We start from the raw sequence: 21,906 nt of genomic DNA, 5'->3' as shown, positions 1-21,906 counted from the left end.
ATATCTAATCTTATCCTAGCGAATTTGTAAACCATTTCAAGGAAAAATGAATAATTCTACAATCAAAGAGGCAGAATAATTCTACAATCAAAGAAAATGAATAATTCTACAATCAAAGAGGCATGATTCTTACTCCAAAGAATAAAAAGTGACCTTTGAAACTTCTGCAATAATAAGTACAGAAGAGAGTAAATTTTACAACATATTGAGAGAGAAAGGAAGTAAAAATTCATATGCCAGGTGGTTTGTCAATTATGTGTCTAGGGAAGAGAAAGTGACCTACCCATATTCTTTCATAAGAAACACTTGAATATATATTCTGGTCAGCATAAATATAAATTATTTATGAATTTCTTAATTAAATATTTAACGATAGCTATCTGTAGTACAATTATTACAGTCAGACGCTATGCTTGGCATTCAGGATAAAAAGATGGGCCAAATTTCACATAATACTACAAGATGATACTTGTACTTACACAGTGCTAGAGAGAGTGTAACTAAGAGATAAGACCTGCAGAGGGAATCAAGGATACCTGAGAAAATTTTTATTTAGTTCAGAACTAAAGAATGAGCAAGAGTAATTAAAAGCATTGGGATAAAGGGAAAACTGTATTCAAAGATTCTGGGAAGGGACTAACCATGACATGGTCATGGAACTGAAACCACTGTGACTATAAAGGAGAAAAGAGGATCATAGTGTCACATGACAAATGGTAAGTGATAGGAGCCAGAGCATGCATAGACTTATAGGCCATATTAACATTTTTGGTCTTTATCTGAAAAGCATGGGAAGCCATTGATTGATTTGAGGTGTGTGTGTGTGCATGTGCATATGTATGTGTGTATGTGTGTGTGTGTGTATGTATGGGGAACGTGTTTAGATTTACATTTTCAAAAGTTCACAGTGGTTGAGTATTGAGGAATACACTAAAAGGGAACAATTGGGGCAATATAGATACAGGGAAACAATCTAGGGGGTTATTTTATTTGCACACCTCTGGAGATTAATTAGAGTAGTGGTGATGGAAATGGCAAAAGTGGACATTTTATAGATGTGATGGACTGAAAACTAAGTTTTTGATGTGCCCATTTATTGAACATTAATATTTTTCACTAAAATAAAACAGAAGGAATGAGTTCAGTGTTGGGGAGAAAGTTACATGTACAGTGTGGGGAATTTTTAAGTGTATCCTTTGAGACATTTAAATGAAAATATCAAATTTTGAGAAAGCAGTTAGGTCTGCATTTCTGAGGAGAGTTTTCATAGACACAAGTTGAATAATAACATGTAGGATTTATTAAAACTTTGGAACTGGATAGGACAGAGGAAAGAGCTCACAAATATATAAGCCTGGTAAAGGGGAACTAGTACTAAGCCCTGAAAGAAGTTAAAATTAAACTAAGAATACAATTTTTTATAAACATAATTTTACAAAAGAATTCCTTATGAGAAGATATGTAATAAATGGCTGTAATAAGAGGTCTATTTTTTTCTCACCTAAAATAAATCACATGTGTGTGTGATCCAGGGCTGGTTTGGTAGTTTCAAGGTTATCATCATCCTTAGCAAATGACTTTGATTCTCAAGTTCTCCTCTGGTTCCAATATTCCTGCTGTAGCCCTAATTTCATGTCCTTGTTTCAGGTAGGTAAAGGAGGAAAGATGGAAAATATCTGGGAGACTTACCTGATTTATGTTCCATCTCTTTGTTTACTCTTGGGTGGAAGGGTATTGGAAAATGCACTTTTGGGCTGGGCACATTGCTGTCTGGAATAAAATGTGTTCTCTGTTAGTAAAGGAGGGAATAAACATTGAGGAGGCAACTAGTTGTCTCTGCTATAAACATACTGTGGGGGAAATCACTCTCATACACTGTTTATGGTATGAAGTTTTACAGACTTTCTGAATTAAATTTTGGCAAATTGGTTTCAAAAATTTTAAATGTTTATACAGTTTGACAGAGTATTTTCACTTTTAGAAAGTTGTTCTAATGAAACAGAGTAATTTTGTCTCACCAAGCAGAGCTGGGAAGTTTATAGCTGTGGTCATCATGGTATTTAAGTCGGAAACAATTCAAGTGTCAAGAAGACCAGTCAAAGTTGTAGGTTCTGGACACCAACTAAATGCTTCTTGAATGGGGTATGGGCTATTGTTGTGCCCTTTAAGATAATTCAAATTGAGCTCCTGGTCCCATTATTTTAATAATAAAGATTAAGTAGCTATGTCAAACTTAAGCCATTCATTTAAGTTTTGGTACCTTGATCAGCTTTCCCAAAACAATCTATTCTTTCACTCTTATTTGTCCAAAGCTCTATAGCCTACTGCCAATTAAATATTGTATATTGATCTGGTCTGTTACCATTAATGGAGACAGGTAAGCATTATCATCATCTGATTATCTTTAGTGTTGCCATTCAGAGATTTCATGTCCTGATCAATGAGGAATATAATATTTGTTTCATTCTTCATTTTGCAAAACCAGCTGAAATTTCTTTCTTCCTGTATATGGTGAGAGACCACCAGTTAGAATCAATTTGTTTCTGTAGGATTTAATTTTCATAAACTGTTTGGCTTACATAACAAATACTGAGAAAGATAAAATTTTGCTTTTCATAAAAAGATAATTACTTAATAGAAAAAAGGATATTATGTATATTATACTCTTATCATTAAAATTAACTAATTAAGTAAGTAAAAATTACTATATCAGGCTTCTGGTCAAAATGGCAGAGTAGGTAGACGCTGTGCTTGCCTCCTCTCACAACCACATCAAAATTACAACTAAATCACAGAATAGCCATCATTGGGAGTCACCTGAAGTCTAGCTGAACAGAATACTTACAACTGGGGACACACAGAAGAGGGCACCTCAAGACTGGAGGGAGGGGTGGAGATGTGAAGTGGATTGGTCCCACACCCATGTGTGGCGGTTGAGAATCCAGAGAAATATCTTGGTTGTGGAGGTACCCCGAGAGGGGCAAGGCATCCTGGCCCCACATTGGGCTACCCAGCCCAGGGTCCAGTGCTAAAAAGAGAAGTCCCCACAACTTCTGGCTGTGAAAAACAGCAGAGATTGTGGCTGAGTGAAATGGAGGGCTGCGGGAATCACAGACTTTCCCCTTAAGGAGACTGCACACATGGATTTATTCAGTGTTGGACTCACTTGCTCTGAGCTCCAGCACTGTGGCTGCAGCTCAAAAGGGGGCAGGGACATATGAGGAGGAATTGAATTGACTGGCTTCAGGGCAAAGGTTGGAGGGGCAGCTTTCTCCCAGACAGAAGTGCTGGCAGAGTCCTGAGACTTAGGAGCTTTGCTTAGTCCATAGAAATAGACATGGAAAGGCAGTCAAAATGCAAAGAAAAAGAATCAGAAATCATGTGAGAGAACAGAACAGAGATCCAGGAACAATGGAGTCAGGCAATATAACAGAGGCAGAGTTCAAAACACTGTTTATAAAGATGCTCAATGAACTTAAGGGAAGTGAAGATGAATTCAGTGAGAACCTTAACAAAGAGATAAAAAAAAAAACCCAAAAATGGAAATAGAAATTATAAAGGGGATCCAGTTAGAAATAAAGAACACATTATCTGAGATGAAGAGTATATTAGAGGGAATCAACAAAGTAGATAAAGAAGAGAATCCAACCACTGATGTAGAGGATAGGGAAGCCGAGGACACTCAATAAGAATGGCAAGAAAAAAGAAGCCAAGACTACAATAATAATTTAAGGAGTCTATGGGACACTATTAAATGTAAAAATATTTATGTCATAGGAGTACCTGAAAAAAAAAAAAACAAGATGTTGAAGAGCTATTTGAAGAAATAATGATGGAAAACTTCCCTTACCTGGTGGAGGAAATAGACATACAACTCCAGGAAGCTCAGAGAGTCCCCAAAAAGGTGAACCCAAAGAGGTCCACTCCAAGACACATCATAATTAAAATGCCAAAAGTTAAATACAAAGAGAGACTCTTAAAAACAGCAAGAGAAAAGCACTTAGTTACCCACAAGGGAGTACCCATAAGACAGGCAGCTGATTTCTCAAAAGAAACTATGCAGGACAGAAGGGTCTGGCACAAAATATTCAATGTGATGAAAATCCAGGATCTACAACTGAGAATACTTTATCCAGCAAAGCTCTTATTTAGAGTCGAAGGACAAATAAAGAGCTTCCCAGACAAAAATAAGCTAAAGTAATTATCAACACCAAGCCAGTATTACAGGAAATGTTGGAGAAACTCCCTTATGAAGAAAAAACATGTATCAAAAACAGGATTAAAGAATGATAATAACTACATTCCTATCAACGACGCCTCAAATAGAAATATTAAATGCTCCAACCAAAGGATAGAGTGGCTGATTTGATAAGAAAACAAGACCCCTACATATGCTGCCTACAAGAGACTCACTTCAGATGAAAAGATACACAGACTAAAAGGAAGGAGATGGAAAAAGATATTGCCTTGATGGACCTAAAGGATATTGCACTGAATGAAGTAAGTCATATAAAGAAAGACAAATATCGCATGATTTCACGTACATGTGAAATCTAAAGAACAAAATCAATAACAACAACAACAAAAGTGGAAATAAGCTCATAGATACAGAGAATATTTTGAGAACTACTAGATGGGAGGGGGGTTGGGGGAATGGTGAAAAAGGGCAAAGGGATTAAAAAGTACAAATGGATAGTTACAAAATAGACATGGAGATATAAAGTGTAGCATAAGAAAAATAGTTAATAATGTAATAAATATGTAAGGGGTAAGAGGGGTACAAGATTTAGTGGATTGATCACTTTGTTCATTATATAGATCTCTAATCACTATGCTGTACAATTGAAACTAATATATTATTGTATGCCAACAATAATTGCAAAAAACTGATTGAATTGTACAATGTAAATATGAGCAACTATTATATTTCAATAAAGCTAGAAATAAAAGAGTCATGTCATGCTTTTATTCACAGAGTCGACTTGTTCCAAATAATTATGGTAGTGTTATCCAAGAAGTACTAGGTATTTTTTGGTTTTTTGGTTTTGTTTTATTTTGTTCTTGTTTTTTTACAAAGGAAGAGAAAAGGTATTAGAAATTAATATCTTGGCACCAAGGGTTGCAAATCAGATTTTTCTACATGAGTAATTCTGGTAGATAGGATGAGATTATTGCTGGGTCAAATTCTAGCTAGAACTAGAAAAGATACTACTTTTAAAAGGATCATGAATTCATATTATTTACTGTTTAATGTTATTAAATCTTTATTTTTGATGTGAAGCTTAGTTTATTCTATCAATGACATGTTCACTTAGATTATTAATCCTTCCTCAAAGTTAAATATGCCCCTTTTTCTTTTATAATTCTTATATCTCATTGACTTCCATTCTAGAGTCACTTCGTTGTCTTTCACTATTGGTTACAGTGGGAGAAAAAAATGTTTTCTAATGTGTCTGTTCTTTTCGGTCATCTTATTGATGAGTAGTGAAATAAAATATACAGAAATAAAAGTTTACTTTATTTTTATATTGTAGAAATAAAGTAAGTTCTAGTTAATCAGAGATTGAAATAATTATTTTTAAAGCAAAATGTCAAAATGTATACTGTCATAATTTCATTTTGTGATATATATGTACAAATTTATGTTTTAAGTTAAAGAAAAAAGCTCATTCTATGGAGCTATTTTCAGCAAATATAATAATTAGTGGCAGCATTTAGTGTGCTGTTATGAAATACACCATTTGTTATTTTGGAGGTCTCAATAATCCTTGTGCAAATATGAAATGGAAGTACATAATTAGTTAATTTATTAATAATTCATTTAAAATATTTATTAATGATGTACTCTATGTCAAACATTCTTCAAGGTCTAGGGATACGATAATAAACGAGATATTTACATCTCTCTTCTCTCCAAAGTTACAAAACAGTTGAGAAAACATCCAGTTAAACAAATGATTATAATGTAGCTTGACAAATTATATGGTAGGAGAAATTAGAATTTATAGGAATCTATGGCCATAGAACAAAACCTGTCTTAGTGATGGTCTTGCTGAGAATGCCACATTTAGGTTAAGAACTAGAGAATGAATAGGAGTTAGTCAGACAGAAGGTGGAGATTACATAGTGGAAGTGATGGCCTTGCGCAGTGAATGTTATCTATTTTTAGGAGTCAGACATTACTGAAAGGGCAAAAATAAGTCACTGAAGGGACTTAAGTAGTGAATAATAACATTTGTATTTTTAGAAATATAACTTAGACTGAAATTTTGAACAGTAGAGAAACAAGGCTAGAGGCAACAGAGCAATTAGGAGACTGTTTCAGAACTGCAGTAAGGGAGGGTAATGGCCTAGAACAGTGTGGAGAAGTGATGACAGACAGAAGAATAGAAAAGAATCCATATTTAAATTATAAAAAAAAAAGCCTGTTGAATTTAACATCAAAATGTTTCCAGAATCTGACCACTGCTCACCGTCCTGGTACAAGCCAACAACATTTCTTAATTATTGCAATAACTTATTAACTAAAGTTATTAGATTTAGCTAATAAAAATTTAATCTGGTAACCCTATTCCTAACTGATCTCCCACCTTCTGCCTCTTCTCCTACATCAGTCTCTTCTCAACGTGGCAGCAAGAGTACAATTATAGAAATGCAACTCAATCTTAAAAAGTTCTAAAAAGCTCAACTGGGTACAACGTATTGTGGTTTTTATACACTGCTGGGTTAAATTTGCTAATATTTTGCCTAATATCTTGGCATTTATGTTATTAAGCCCTGTGGTCTCTGATTTCTCTTTCTCAGCCTGCCATGATCAGGTTTTGCTATTGAGGTTACATTTTCATCATTAAATGAATTGCGAAGTAATTTATTTCTTTTTTTTCCTCTTTTCTCTGCAAATGCGTTTATAAGATTAGGTTAAAGAAGTACAAATTAGTAGTTGATAGTTGGTCACAAGGATGGGGAGCACAGCAGTTAGCATTAATATGATGGCTAGGTGGAGGGCCAGGGGAGGGAGAAAGCAATTGGGGAGATCATTTTATGAACTATATAGATGTCTAACAAATGTACTGTGTACTTGAAACTAATTTAAATAAATAATTTTTTTAAAAAGATTAATCTTTTGCAATTCGATAGACTTTGCCTAAAAACCTTAGGCCTGGTGTTTATCATTTTACATTTTAAAACACTGATTCGATTTATTTATTATAAGACAATGTTTTGAGCCAATTTTTATAACTTATTATTTTCTAGGAAATCGAGTAGACTATCTAAATTTTCAAGCTTATTGTTGTAAAATTCTACATTTGTTTTCTCTTTGTAATCTAAATTTTATCTTTACTTTTGCCCTATTCCCCTTTTTCCTCCCTCATTGCTTACATGTGCTGCTGTTCTTCTTGCCAGTGACTGTGCAGTTTTACTTTTTAAAATAGTCAACTTTTATCTTGCTGGTTCTCTCCATTGTATATTTGTTTTGAATTTCATATATTTCTGATCTTATATTCATTATCTCCTAATATCTATATTCTTTGGTTTATCTCACTTTTCATATACTATTCTGTTTTGTGTGTTTGAAATTCTCATAATTTTTTGTTACTTGTCAAAATTTTATGTAACTTAGATCTAGATGTCCAAATGATTCAGTTTATTTCCTTTTATTCTTTATTTTGGTAAGAATTTTTCATAACTGGTGCTATGTAATTCCTATTGATTATTTTACCTTATGTATGTATCTCCTGAATAATGAACTGGTTACCTAAATAAAATCTCAAGAGATGAACACTGAGATATTAACTATAATTATAATAATCATGGTAATTATCAATTTTAATAGATTTCATACATTTCAGTATTCATTCTTTTCGAAGCTCAAATTGTTCCATCTTTGGCTAATGGGAGTCCATGTTGCCTCCTATGTGCTTTTATACTCTGTGATAAAGTCTAGACATAGGATTTCTGAAATAACAAGATAATCAGTCTCATCTTGGAAATTTCTGGTCATAGCTTTGAATTATATATATCTCCAAGGAGCCTTGGTAGTTTCTCTTAGTGGAAAATGATATTTGGAAATTATATCTGGGTGGTAGGTTTGCTTTTTCTACTGGATTGTCACAGTTTCTCAGGCATTTCAGTGGAGAGCTAGGAACATGTATTTTATTTATTTTAGAGCAAGAGAAATAAATTTTATCTTTCCATGCTACCCAGAGAGGAATCTATATGGCATTGTTCTGGGTTCCTATGAGAAATGGAAACTGCAATGTCAGGAGCCCTTGATGTTTTGCAAATGAAGGAGGATGATGTCCTCAAATTTCTTGTAGCAGGGACTTAGGTGGCACCAACCTTGACTTCTAAATAGAATGCTATATCTACAAAAGGAAAAGTGATGGCATTACCTCAAAATTCTCAGCAGAACCTGGGAGAAGCTTCTGCTGGCAGCTCATGCCATTATTACCACTGAAAATCTGGCTGATGTCAGTGTCATACCCTTTAGGAATACTGGCCAGCCGGCTGTGCCGAAGACTGTAGCTGCCCCTGGGGCCATATCTATTGCTGGCTGCTTCACTCCCAGAAGCTTCATGAACTAGATGGAGGGCAGCCTCCTGGGAGCTGCGACTTCCGGTGGTTACTGATCCCTGGGCTGACCATCAGCCTCTCACAGAGGCTTCCTATGTAACAAGTATCTCCGCATAACAAAGATTCTCCTCCATACTATGTGGACATTGTCATCCCCAGCAACAACAAGGAAGCCCACTCTGTAGGTCTGATGTGGTGGGTGCTGGGCGGGAGTTGTCCCGCTTGTGCAGCATTATCTTGTGTGAACACCCATGCGATGTTCTTTACTTCTACAGAGACCCTGAAGAGATTGAACAGAAAAAGCAGGCTGCTGCCAAAAAGGCTGTGACCAAGGAGGAATTTCCGGGTGAACGGATTTCTCCACTTCTGAGTTTACTGCTACTAAACTCAAGGCTGCCGACTGGGCTGAAGGCGCGCAAGTGCCCGTGGTGCCTATTCAGTGTTTCCCTACTAAAGACTAGCTCTCAGCTCCCACCGAAGACTGGTGAGCAGATACCACTGCTCAGGCCACTAAATGGGTAGGAACAACCACCGAGTGATCTTATCTTCCACAGACCCTTAAATAAAAATGGAAATATAAAGTTGATGGAAACTAAAGTTTCTAAAAAAAAGTAAGTAAATAAATTCTAAATTCATAATACTAAATCCCCAAATTTAAATGGAGATTATAGGATTTTTATTTAACTTATTTGATTTATGTCCTTGTCTTTTATACTAAAAATGTTGGTTTCTAATGGTATTAGTATAATTACTTATATGCTATAATCTAGTTTGTAGTGGAGTATGTATGTATAATAGTTTTTAAATTATACCAACATTAAACTTAATAACAGGACCACTAATTGCAATTTCTGATTTAGTGATCTTTACTTTTACCTTTCTCAGTATTTGTTATGTAAGCGAAACTATTTAGGGATATATAGCCAAAATCGTATTTTTAAATTCATTAGGATAAATATCCTTGGCTTTGTGCCACAAATTTGATATAAAGTAACATTAGTGAGTTTCATTTTTTTTTTATCTTAAGGATTGCTTCACTTTTTCCATTTTTAGTTATTGTTATCTTTCAAATATATAAAAAAGAACAAGGTTCTAAGGTGAAAATTGTAAAACAAGGCACATTAGAAAATATCTAGCTTTTATTTTCTTCCCCAGATATTTTACTTTTAGTAATAAAACTTTTTTTTTCTATCTCATAAATGACTGAACACATATTTTGCTTTAAAATTAAAAGTCACAATTGAAACAATGGCTTATTTTTCCAATCAAATGACTAAGCTGTTGAATCTTAAAGCTTCAACAAATGTTGCATCTTCTTATTTTTATTGAACAATAAGACCTTCTATTTTTATTATTCCTGGTAAACAGCAATTTTGTTTCTCCAGTGGTTTCCATTTGCCAGTCATGACAGATGGTTTAACATGGTGGCTACTGCTTTCAGGGGATTCTATCAGATGAATCCTCATTTCCAGTGCAACAGCTGTTGGCAATCTTTCATGAAAAGTTCATTCATCAGGGCTTCTCTATTGTTGTTGGCCAAGGACTCCTGCTTTGGCTGGCAGAGTTTCATTCTGCTGAATATGATATTCCTGAAATCTCATGGATATTCTTTGTGTCAGTTTTAAATATTTCTGTAAGCAATGTTCTGAACACGTGGTCTTTTCAGGTTTTACTTCTCTTCTTGTGGAGTCTTTTAACACAGTCCAAAAAGCAAATTTCTGTGTTTATTGTAGGTTCCAAGAAATTCCTTAAACTGTTTGATCTGATCAGATTCTAGCATTTGTGCAGCCATATTCTTTTGGTACGTTTATTAGTTGCCTTTTCTGATGCATGAGTTTCCTTTCTTTTCTGGAAAAGTAGTTATCCAACCTGTGCTTGAATGTCTCCAGTGAGGCCTGATTTCTTAAGCACAGGCTCTGACCTCAGGCAACAGCCTGAGGCTGGGGGAACTGCGCTGCCAATAGAGTCCAGGGATGGAGAGCCTGTCTAGCTTTTATTCTCATTCTTCCCACCATCTCTCTTTTGTCTTCTCCCCATCTAAACTTTATTATTTCTTTTAATTAATTTTTGGTTCATCCTTCCACTGTTTATTTTTGAAAATATTAGAAAATATGCATGTATATGTATATGAGTGTGCATGAATTCCCACATCTTTGGTACCCAAAAGGTCTCCCAAAAAAGTGTAACAGATTTCTTTTCTTCTTTTTTTTTTATTGCAAATTGTAAGTAAATAAATAGCCTTATATATAAGCCATTTCTTATTTCTGTGAGTGTATCTTAGGGATAGATTCTTAGCAGTAGGATTACTGAATCAAAGGGTAAATGCATGTTTAATTTTACTAATTAATAATTTACTAATATCAACTTCTTAGAGGTGGTATGGTTTTGCATTTCCACTAGCAATGTGAAAGTGATTGTTTTCTTACAGCCTTAACAACAGAATGTGTTGTCAAAGGACTCTGTTTTTGCAAAGGTTATAAATAATACCTCAGTGTAGTTTTAATTTGTATTTTATATATATATATATGATTACTTCATATAATTAAGGACCATTGCTGGTTGTTTTTCTGTGACCTGTTTTCCATATCATTTGCCTATTTTCTCTCAAGTTTTGGAACTTTTCTTCCTACTTTTAAATTTATTTATTTATTTATTTATTTATTTATTTATTTATTTATGCAATTGTAAAATTTGCTTCTTACCTTATCTGTTTTTTTTTTTTCTGGCTTTTTTGAAATATAATATTAGCTGCTTGTATTTATATTTTACAATTCGATGAGTCTTTTTCTTTTTTCAATTGTAGTTGGCCTACAATAATATACCAGTTTCAGTTGTACAGCATAATGATCAGAGATCTACATAACTTGCAAAGCAATCACCCCACTAAATCTAGTACCCCTCTTCACCCTTGCATATTTATTACATTATTAACGATCTTCCCCATGCTACACTCTACATCGCCATGTCTATTCTGCAACTATCCATTTGTACCCCTTAATCTCTTTGCCTTTTTTTGCTATCCCCACAACCCCCCTCTTATCTAGTATCCCTCAAAATATTCTCTATATTTATGAGTTTATTTCCACTTTTGTTATTGTTATTGATTTTGTTTTTTAGATTCCACATGTATGTGGAATCATGCGATTATTTGTCTTTCTCTATCCAACGCAATTCATTCAGCACAATACCCTCTAGATCCATCAAGGAAATATTGCTTTCTATCTCCTTCCTTTTAGTCTGCGTGTCTTTTAATCTGAAGTGAGTATCGCGTAGGCAGTATATGTAGGGGTCTTGTTTTCTTATCCATTCAGCCACTCTATCCTTTGGTTGGAGCATTTAATTCTTTTCCATTTGAGATACTTGTTGATAGGAATGTAGTTATTACCATTCTTTAATCCTCTTTTTGATACATATTTTTTCTTCTTAAAGGAGTTTCTCCAACATTTCCTGTAATACTGGCTTGGTGTTGATAATTACTTTAGCTTATTTTTGTCTGGGAAGCTCTTTATCTACCTTTTCCTTTGACTCTGAATGATAACTTTGCTGGATAAAGTATTCTTGGTTGTAGATCCTGGGTTTTCATCACATCGAATATTTTGTGCCAGACCCTTCTGTCCTGCATAGTTTCTTTTGAGAAATCAGCTGCCTGTCTTATGGATGCTCCCTTATAGGTAACTCACTGCTTTTCTCTTGCTGCTTTTAAGAGTCTCTCTTTGTATTTAACTTTTGGCATTTTAATTATGATGTGTCTTGTTGTGAGTCACTTTGTGTTCCTTTTTCTTAGGACTCTCTGAGTTCCTGGGGTTGTATTTCTATTTCCTTCACCAGGTAAGGGAAGTTTTCCATCATTATTTCTTCAAATAGCTCTTCAACATCTTGTTTTCCTTCGGGTACCCCTATGACATGGATATTTTAATTTAATAGTGTCCCATAGGCTTTTTAAATCATTAGTCTTGGCTCTTTTTTCCTTGCCATTCTGATTGGGTGTCCTCGGCTTCCCCATCCTCTATATTGGTGGTTCAATCCTCTTCTTTATTTACTGTGTTTATTCCCTGTAATATCCTCTTCATTTCTGACTGGTTCCCTTTTATAATTTCCATTTCCATTTTTATGTTTTTCTTATTTCTTTTTTAAAATCATCATTGAATTCATCTACACTTCCCCTAAGTTCATTGAGATTCTTTATGTCCAGTGTTTTGAACTCTGCATCTATTAGATTGCTTGACTCCATTATTCCTGGATCTCTGTTCTGTTCTCTCATATGGTTTCTGCTTCTTTGTCTTACCATTTTGGCTGCCTTTCTGTGTCTGTTTTTATGGACTAAGCAAAGCTCCTAAGTCTCCTGGTCTTATTAGTATGGTTTTGTGTGGTAAGTGTCCAGTGGCACAGTCCTGAGAGGGGTTCAGCTGCAGGCCAAGTTTAGCCCCAACCTGTGCCCCTCCGGGGCTACCTGTTAAGATTCAGCAAGCAATCCACAGATGCTGTGCTTATAGTTGCCTCAAGGGGCCATGCCAGAAACCGAGGCCAGTTGCCACCACTGTGAGTCTTGGCACTGCTCAGCAAGGAGCATCTGACTTGCTGAGGACACTCCTGGATATGGCTTGGGTGGAGCCACGATTTGGAGGAGGCGGAGTTTCAGGGAATCCTCTAGGCAGAGTGACCTCTGTTATCCAGTTTGATGATGTCTCAGCTACAGCGGAGCTGTGTCCACACAATGGGAAGGGGAAGGCTCTACAGAAGAACTATAGATACTGCAGTCACATCTATCTAGGAGAGATATTTGCCTCTGGCCCTCACTCTGACAACTCAGTATCCCCCTGTAAGTCCCTGATGCCTCCATTGCAGTCAACCCAGCACTGGTGCTCAGAGCGAGCAGGTCCATCACTGCGAAAGTCTGGTCACGGACACAGTCCCTTTAAGAGGAGTCTGCAGCTGCCAGGTGCTGCTGCTGTAGCCTTTGTCCCACTCAGCTACTGGGGACTGGGCAGCCTCGTGTCCTCACCCTCTTCTACCTTCTATTGTTGCAGTTTGATTAATTATTTCTCTCCCTAGTTGTAGTGCTTCTGTTTCTCTAGATCCCAAGCAACTTTCCTTGCTGTTTGCTCCGTGTTTCTGTCCTAACTTTGATTTTGTCGCAAGAGGGATGAACAAAGCCTCTGTCATCTATGCCATTTTTTCCTTCCTCTTTTCTTTCTATTTTTTAGAAGTTCTTTCTATAATAGCAGTATTTGCCTTCTATATGTTATGTAAGATGGCATTATTTTATCCAACTTTGTCATTTGCCTTCCTTCCTTTCCTTTTTCTTCTTTAATTCCATGCACATTTTTAATGTGATCAAACTTATCAATAATTTTCCTTTCTGCTTCTAGATTTTGAATCACAGTAAGGCATTTTTTTTACCCTCTTCTAGATAATAAAGGAATTCACTCATATTTTGTTTTAATACTAGTACAATTTTATTTTAGCATTTAAATATCTTATATTTTAAAAAGTACTCATGGTCTATAATACATGTCATCTCGATATATAGCATTTTATTATTGGTTGGTTCTGAATATTTTTTAAAAATTTCTACTATGATTTCTTTTTTGCTCAATAAGTTATTTAAAATTAGTCTGTGTAATACTGCTTTGACAGGTTTTTGAGATTGCTTTATGGATTAAGTGACCATTTTTCTAAATGCATATATATAGTATATACTGAAGTTATCCTCCATTTATTGCTGTAGAGTTCTACATATGGCCGCTAAGCAACGTGTGTTCACATTTTTTTTTTCAGATTTTCTATATTTTACTGGCTCTTTTGTTCACTCGAATTGTTAGAAACTAAGGGAAATTCAAAACCATACCACCTCTAAGAATGTTGAAAGCTCCTACTATTTTGTTGAATTTGTCTATTTCAACTTGTAGTTCTAGACAATTTTGTTTCACATATTTTAAGAGTATTCTGTCATGTACAAGAATTACATTTGAATATCTTCTTAGAGAACTGGCACTTTTCTATATATAAATATATACCTATATTTAATATATACTAAATCTATCCTGCTTAAGTTTATTTTTTCTAATATTAGTATAACTAACTCAACTGTAATTGTATTAGTGTTTGCCTGATACATATTTATTAATTTAAAAAATTTCAATCTTTACTTGACCTTGGGTTTTAGGTGCACCTATTATAAAGAGCGTATAGCTGAAATTAGATTTTTTTTTAATAACCTGAAAATATTTATCTTAATTAATAAGCTTAGTTCATATATAATTGAGAAGTAAGATTTAATTTGCCTAGAATGGTCTCTGGCAGTTTGTCCCCAGAAACAAAAACGTTGAGTTCATATACTGTTGTAAAGCTTTGTGGAAATGAGTTATGGCCTGATGACCAAGAAAATCATTCTTGAGGCAGACGAGGGTTTGGACCTAAGCTCCTTATTATATGAAGGGAATACGTCAAATCTTGCTGCTGTGTTGACATATCATATGGCTGTAATCACATGGCTAGAACGAAAAGGGGCAGATAATGCTCCTTACCTAACATAAATGCTGAAATTGCTGGAGTCAAGGTTCTACCATGTCAAATTGCTATTATAGTCTGGTTCCTGATCTAACCATGGGAGGGAGTAATGCTTCCCATGGATTAAGGATGTGTTAAAGCTCCACAGCTTGTGTGTGAGGACCTTCTTCCAGAGTCTGAGTCCTGCCCTGAAAAATCTCTTCATTGCTCATAGAATTCAATGGGCAACAGGACATGCACACTTGTTATTGCTCCTATTTCCATGGGTTTTCCCTAATAAACACTACTCCAGGCATGTCTGGTATGTGGGCTTATAGCCATATAAGTTTTCTACATGACAATGAGTATAATAAATATTGATAATACCTAGATTAGTTTCTATAAATTTATTTTTCTTTTATATTTATTTAATTTTCTCTGAGCTGCTTCTTTTCTCCTTTCTTGGTTTTCTTTTTCTGATTGTTTATTTAGGGTTTGATTAAGCTATGTTCATTTGCTTTTCCATATCATTTTTTCTTCTATTGGTTTTGAATGCATACAGCAATTTTCTTTTACTGGTTATACTTGATATTTTATCCTGCAAATTTATTTAACAGTATAAAGTTAATAGTTTAAACACTTACTGACCAATACAAAGACCCTAGAATTTTAACTTTAATCATCCCAGTTTTCACATGTTATATTGTATTAAGTATGTTGTATCTGCCTTATTTGAAATCCACATATTAGACTTATTGTAGCTATTGTTTTTATTCTTATTTTATACAGAAAGTATTTGTTAGATATGCCTACTTTTTAATCTTTTTGTTCTCACTGTTAAATGTTATTGTCAGAAAGTAGATCCTTTAGAAGTTCTTTTAATGTAGGCTTATTTATGGTAAAATCTCTCCATTTTCATGTATCCTAAAATGTTATTGTTTTCTTCTCCTTGTTGAAACACAGCTTTGCTAGGCACACACTATTAGATTGATAATTTTTTTCTTCAACAATTTGAAAATAATATTCCACTATCTTCTAGCTTTCATTATTACTGTTGAATTTTTTGTTTTTCATTTGTTTTGTTTTTGTGAGTTTCACTCTCATTTCTCTCTAGTAGTCTATCTTTCCTAAGTGCTTTTTAAGTTTTTTCTATTTACCTTTGGGTTTCTTCAATGTTACTCTATATGTATCTCAGAATCAATTTCTATTTCTTCTTGACTATGCTATATTTAATGTCTATGCTTTCCAACCACCCATTTAATCTTTATTTCTTTACAATTTCATCATTCTTCCAATACTCTCTTCAACTCCATCTCTCTGCCAAAGTAGCTCACTCCAAAGTCACCCTGCTCCACTCGATTAACAACACAGCATCTTTTACTTAGTACTTGACCTTCTTTACCCTGCCATAGCTGGTTATACTTGGTTTATCTATTTGTTGTTGAAATTTTTTTTCTTTGGTTATGAGAAAATTTCTAAAGATGCCTCAACCCGAAAATTCCTCCCTCTTGATTATTCAATCAAATAGTAATATAGGGACTATTGTGAAAGAATCTTGCAGATGTGATCAAAATCTCAAGTCAATTGGTCTTAAAATATGGAGATTATCCTGGAGGACCTGACTTAATCAAATGAGCCTTTAAAGGTAGAGTTTTCTCCAGCTGGTTGTAGAAAGGGAAGTCAGAGAGATTCAAAGTATGGGAAGGAATTGACTCACCAGTGCTTGTTTAAAGATGGAATGGAGGGTAGGGGAGCATGTGTGAAGGAATGTGAGCAGTCAACTTGCTGAGAGAGGTCCCTGACCAACAGCCAGTAAGAAAATGTGGACTTCAGTCCTATAACTATATGGAACCGAATTCTGCAAACGACTTGAATGGACTTGTACATAGAATCTCCCCCACAGTCTCCAGATAATGGACCAACCTGATTGATACTTTGATTTTAGATTATGAGACTGCATGCCAATACTTCTGACCAACATAACTGTGATGGAATAAATGAATGCAGTTTTAAGATGCTAAATTTGTGGTAATTTGTTACACAACATGTTTATGCTTAAAAAAATTGTTAAGAAGGTAGATCTTATGTTAAGAACTCTTACAACAACAAAAAAAAATTTTAAAAGAAGCAATAGAAAATTTATATCCTGGGCCTCCATACTCCTGGCTCTCCTTAGACCATTATGACTATCTCCGGTTTATCTTCTGGATTCTCTTCCTCTTGACCAATTCTTAAATTTGGGGGTTTTCCATAGATCTTTAATCAATCATTACCTTTATAATTTTGTCACCCAGAACAAGAGAGAAATCAAGCTATGCAAAAGTCCTTTCTTTCTTTTTCCTTCTTCATTACTTTATGAGGGAATTTATATATTTATACTGTGTTTATGTTTAAATAACATTTGCAAATCTTGAGTATTATTGTAAAAGTGGAAATTCTCCAGTTTCAGGGATGTGATATCTCCAGGCGCCAGCCCCAGGAGAAGCGCAACATTCCAAGGCGCAGATGATAAACTGTCTACTAGGCCCTGTTTGATCTGAGAGTTCCCCAGAAGCGCAACATTTATCTTTGCACAAAACGTTAACGGCTAACTTCTGCTTCTTGTAATCTGCTTATTCAAGGATGTAGTAGGAGGCTTTATAAACTGCCTCCTCTGGAAGCTCGGGGCTGATCTCCTCTAACCCTGTGTGGTAGAGAGTCAGTCGCCAGCCAGCTAATAAAGGCTCATAATTAATCTCAATTGGCTCCATAGGTCTTAGAATCGTTCACTCCATAACATTATCTCAGAATTCTTCAGTTTAAAGAAAAAAATAAGGATAAATATAAATAAAATAACTATATAATGTATTAAATTTGATACAAAAACTTTGCTTACAATTTAATTGAATCCATAATTTTAAAAACTATTCTAGTCTCTGATTTCTTTTTCAACCCCTATTGTCTATTTGATAAAATGTAGAATTTAAAATTTTTATTAGCATTGTTTGCTAGTATTTTCAAGTATATGTGTCTCCTCTTCCTAGAGATGAGGAATTCTTAGGTTTTTTTACTCTATTTTGATCCATTCCTCCAGATAGAGCATAATTCTGGGAACATCGAATATGTTTAATGTGAGTTTTCTGACTTACAGAGAAAAAGAAAACTAAAAGGGGGCGGGGGGGGACTTCTGAATAAAAGAAGAGATGGAGATATTTTGCAATAGTTCATACCGCCTCATTATCTTGAATTTATGCCCATTGTCAACATTTTAACTCAGCAGTACTAATATCATAGTGCTACAACAGAGAAAGAAGAGGATCATGTTCTACTTGTTTACTTTCCTTATCATAAAATACATAAATCTATGTTCAGAATCTCATATATATATCTACTCTGGCTATTTTCTTTTTAGTTTTGTTAAGACACAAGTTTTTTGTTGTTGTTGTTGTTGTTGTTGTTGTTTTAAAGCAGAGACCTTGATTTGTTTTGATAGAGATAGCACAGGGAACATTTGATAAATGTTAAATAATCAACAGGTAAAGATGTCTGCCAGAGCTGGCAGATCAGGCCCATTTAAATTCCTTTCTCTGAAGCCCACCCTAGCCTCTGCACAGCTGGTATGTAATAAGCTCTTTCTTAGGTTAGATAAGAATGCCCTGAGGACCAAAGGTTATAGAGACCTAAGGTCATATCTGGCCACAGTGCTTCTCTTTTATCCCAAATCCCAATTTATTCATGATTAGTTCTGCTAACTACTACAATCAGAAAAGCCAAGGAGGTCATATGGAGAGTAAAGGAAAAAGACGTGATGGATGCAGAAACGGTAAGAAATGATGAATGATCCTGTAGCCTCTCTGGGCAAGAGGTTTCAAAAGAATGCATATGAAAGAATAGATTTTCCAGTGCTCTGAATGTATTGTCAAGGAATAAACTTACTTAAAAGCCTCCTTTTTAATGTTCTCATTTATCTTTTCTACATATCTCAACATACCCTTTTGCAGAAGCAAAATACCGCCAGCCTAATTAAATATTAAAAATCAGCACACATAGTCTGTGATAAAACGTTGTAAGTGAGTGCCATCAAAGGAATTTCAGAATATTATAATACAAGTTAAATAAAAATAAAGGTCAAGAACTATAAGAATATAGTGATTATTGATAATATGATGATAATAATACTAGCTACTGCTTAGTAAACATTTTCCACATACCAGGCACAGTGCTAAGCAGTTTATATAAGTTAGGTCATTCAATATTTTTTAAAATGTATGGTAATGTAGACAAATGATAAAATGGAAGAAAGACTGGTCAAAAGTCATACAGCAAATACAATGTAGAATCAGGATTTTTACCCATTCTTGCCTGACAAATTCTTAAAATCCTTGATATACTGCCTTTCAAAAGAAGTTACCATTGCTTTTGAATATATCCTTAGAAATGGGGGGTGGGAGATTTTGTGGAAGATTTATATTTTATTTGATACTATTTTCCTAGTGTCATCCTGAAAATAACTGTTTCAGAAATGGGGATGTGCTTCTGAACGACATCACAATGCATTTACCTCCTATGTTTATGTCAAATGATGTTAATGCATAAATATCGAGAGGATAATATGAGGTCTATTTAAGAAGTAACATGATTTCATCAGGTTAGATTATAATTCTGAAGCTGACATGGATTAAGGGAATTAGTGTGAAGAAAAGGCTTTTATTTTTTCTAGATAAAAATATTTTTAAGCACAGTTGAATACATAAATCAAATTCAACTTAACTCCATTAAAAAAAAAATCTATTGATGTTGAAAGAAGCAAGCACAAGGTCATACTTTTCCTCTCTGTAATTCTGGTGCTTTTTCTTTGTCTCTGTAGCTCATTGACTGATTTGGATGTCATGCTAATGGAAGCATTGGTTTTCTTTTGTGGTGTTTAAATTGATGTCTTCTATATGACAAGTTTATGACTCATTTAAATAGGTAGCATGTTTTAATAGATTAAACAGAAATGTTGCTATCCTTTTTCTGATAGATAAATTTTATATGTGATAAAATAAAGAGATATTTTTAAAGAATAGGCATAGTCTATCTAAATTTTCATAGCCTTTATGTCTAGTGAGTTTTGGAGATATGAATCTGTAATTTTCGGAGATAATAAAAGATTCATGGAAAATTCTGAACAAATATCTATACATAATATAAAATGTTGCGATAGCCATCTTCGAAGAAATCTTGGAACAGATAATGTTAGCTAGCATGGAGGATTTCAGTTTTCTCTGTTGAATGGCTCTTCACAGAAGCTTTGATTGCAAGACAAGGGCCAATCCTAGAGAGTTTGGGCTTGGAACTAGATGTACTCACTGGAAGAAAGTTGTTGACAGGTGAGTAAGTCCAGCCATATAGGAAAAGTCAATTATCCTGGGAGAAACTGATAGGTAACTGGTCAGCCTGAGGAATTACAATAAAGGTGGTATAGCTGGCGTACAGGACACAAAACACAAGGATCTACAGGGAAGCAATATAGTGTTGAGATGTGGTAAGCAGACAGACTATTACTTGTCAAGAGATGTGAGGAAAGAGGAAGTCATCCCTAAGGCATGGGGTGTGAAGTTCAGAATCAGATCTCAAGTGCCAAGTATGGGGGTATCAGAATCTCAATCCTGAAGTCACTAATGTGCTGGGTTGCTTATCACAATCAGGAGTAACAGCAAAGTCCAGATAGGAAACTGGGTCATAAGATGAGGTCTTGATCCCAAGAAGAAACTAAGTTTCTAGAACTAGGACATAAAGTAGAACTATATGTCCAGGAGCAGCCAGATCAACTTGAGTGTTGACTGAAATCATGATTTCCCCCTCCGACAAGGCTTGAAATCTTTCTAAAACTGAGACAGGGCCTACATTGTTGGCATTAGTGACTATAGGCAGATGATTACATGAGGCATTTTTAAAAAGTCTTCTGGGAACAATAAACCTGAAAGTTTAAGGCAAATTTTCACTTCAGGACTGGTATTTAAGGCAACAAGAATATAATTCATTTTGGTTTTAATTGAATTTGTTTGAGTAATCATTTTAACTATTAGCATATATACACAATAGTTAGGAAAAGATGGATAGAAAGAGCTACAGCTCACCAAACCAAATTGGATAAAGAGGGAATGCACAAGAAAATCCAAAGGCTCACATTGAAACACCCCTAAAAATTATGCTCTGACTCATAAAAAGCAGTAGTGATTTATCAGCCTTATAGGTTGCTGCTTTAAGGAAAACATTTGTCAACTTCGTGTTCAAGAACTTGACTGAAAGAAGGGAGATTATACTTTTACTTCCAATTTACTATTTAGATATGAGACTTCTTTGGGCCTTTGAGTTATTCCTATCTAAACAATAAATAAAAGAAATGAGATCTCTTAGAAATACCTAATTAAGCAATTCTTTGTTTAAGAAAATTTATTGTAATAATACACACTTGCTAATAGAACAGAACTTTAAAAATAGTATGTTAGTAAAAAAGTTAAATGATCACCTTAATGTTCTGATCACATATTTGCTTCTCAATCACAACCACACACAAAGATTATAATCATTGTCGGATGTCTTTAAACAGGAAGTCCAGTGATAAATAGCTATAATTTCACAAGTGTCACTGCATTCTTCAAACTCTAGTGATAATTTTAGTTCCCACTGTGGACTTTAGATTTTAATTTATGTTTTATATAAATATATTAGTTTCTTCCGACAAAAATGAGATAAGTGTGTTATAAAGTAGGAGCAATGATATAAATTTGTACATTTTGTAACTTTAAGGCACAAACCAACTCATTTTGTTTGATAAACATAGACAGAATTTTTTTTTACTTCAGTGAATATAGAATT

General features: G+C 34.5%; 1 pseudogene; it reads right to left on the bottom strand.

The window, feature by feature from the left end:
* Positions 1 to 10,097: 10,097 nt before the first annotated feature.
* Positions 10,098 to 10,447, bottom strand: LOC105304423 (annotated as a pseudogene).
* Between the last annotated feature and the right edge of the window lie 11,459 nt (positions 10,448 to 21,906).

The sequence above is a fragment of the Pteropus vampyrus genome, unplaced genomic scaffold, assembly GCF_000151845.1.
Source record: "Pteropus vampyrus isolate Shadow unplaced genomic scaffold, Pvam_2.0 Scaffold340, whole genome shotgun sequence".
Classification (NCBI taxonomy): domain Eukaryota; kingdom Metazoa; phylum Chordata; class Mammalia; order Chiroptera; family Pteropodidae; genus Pteropus; species Pteropus vampyrus.
The sequence above is the reverse complement of the archived record's forward strand: the minus strand, read 5'-3'. Positions and strand labels throughout refer to the sequence as shown.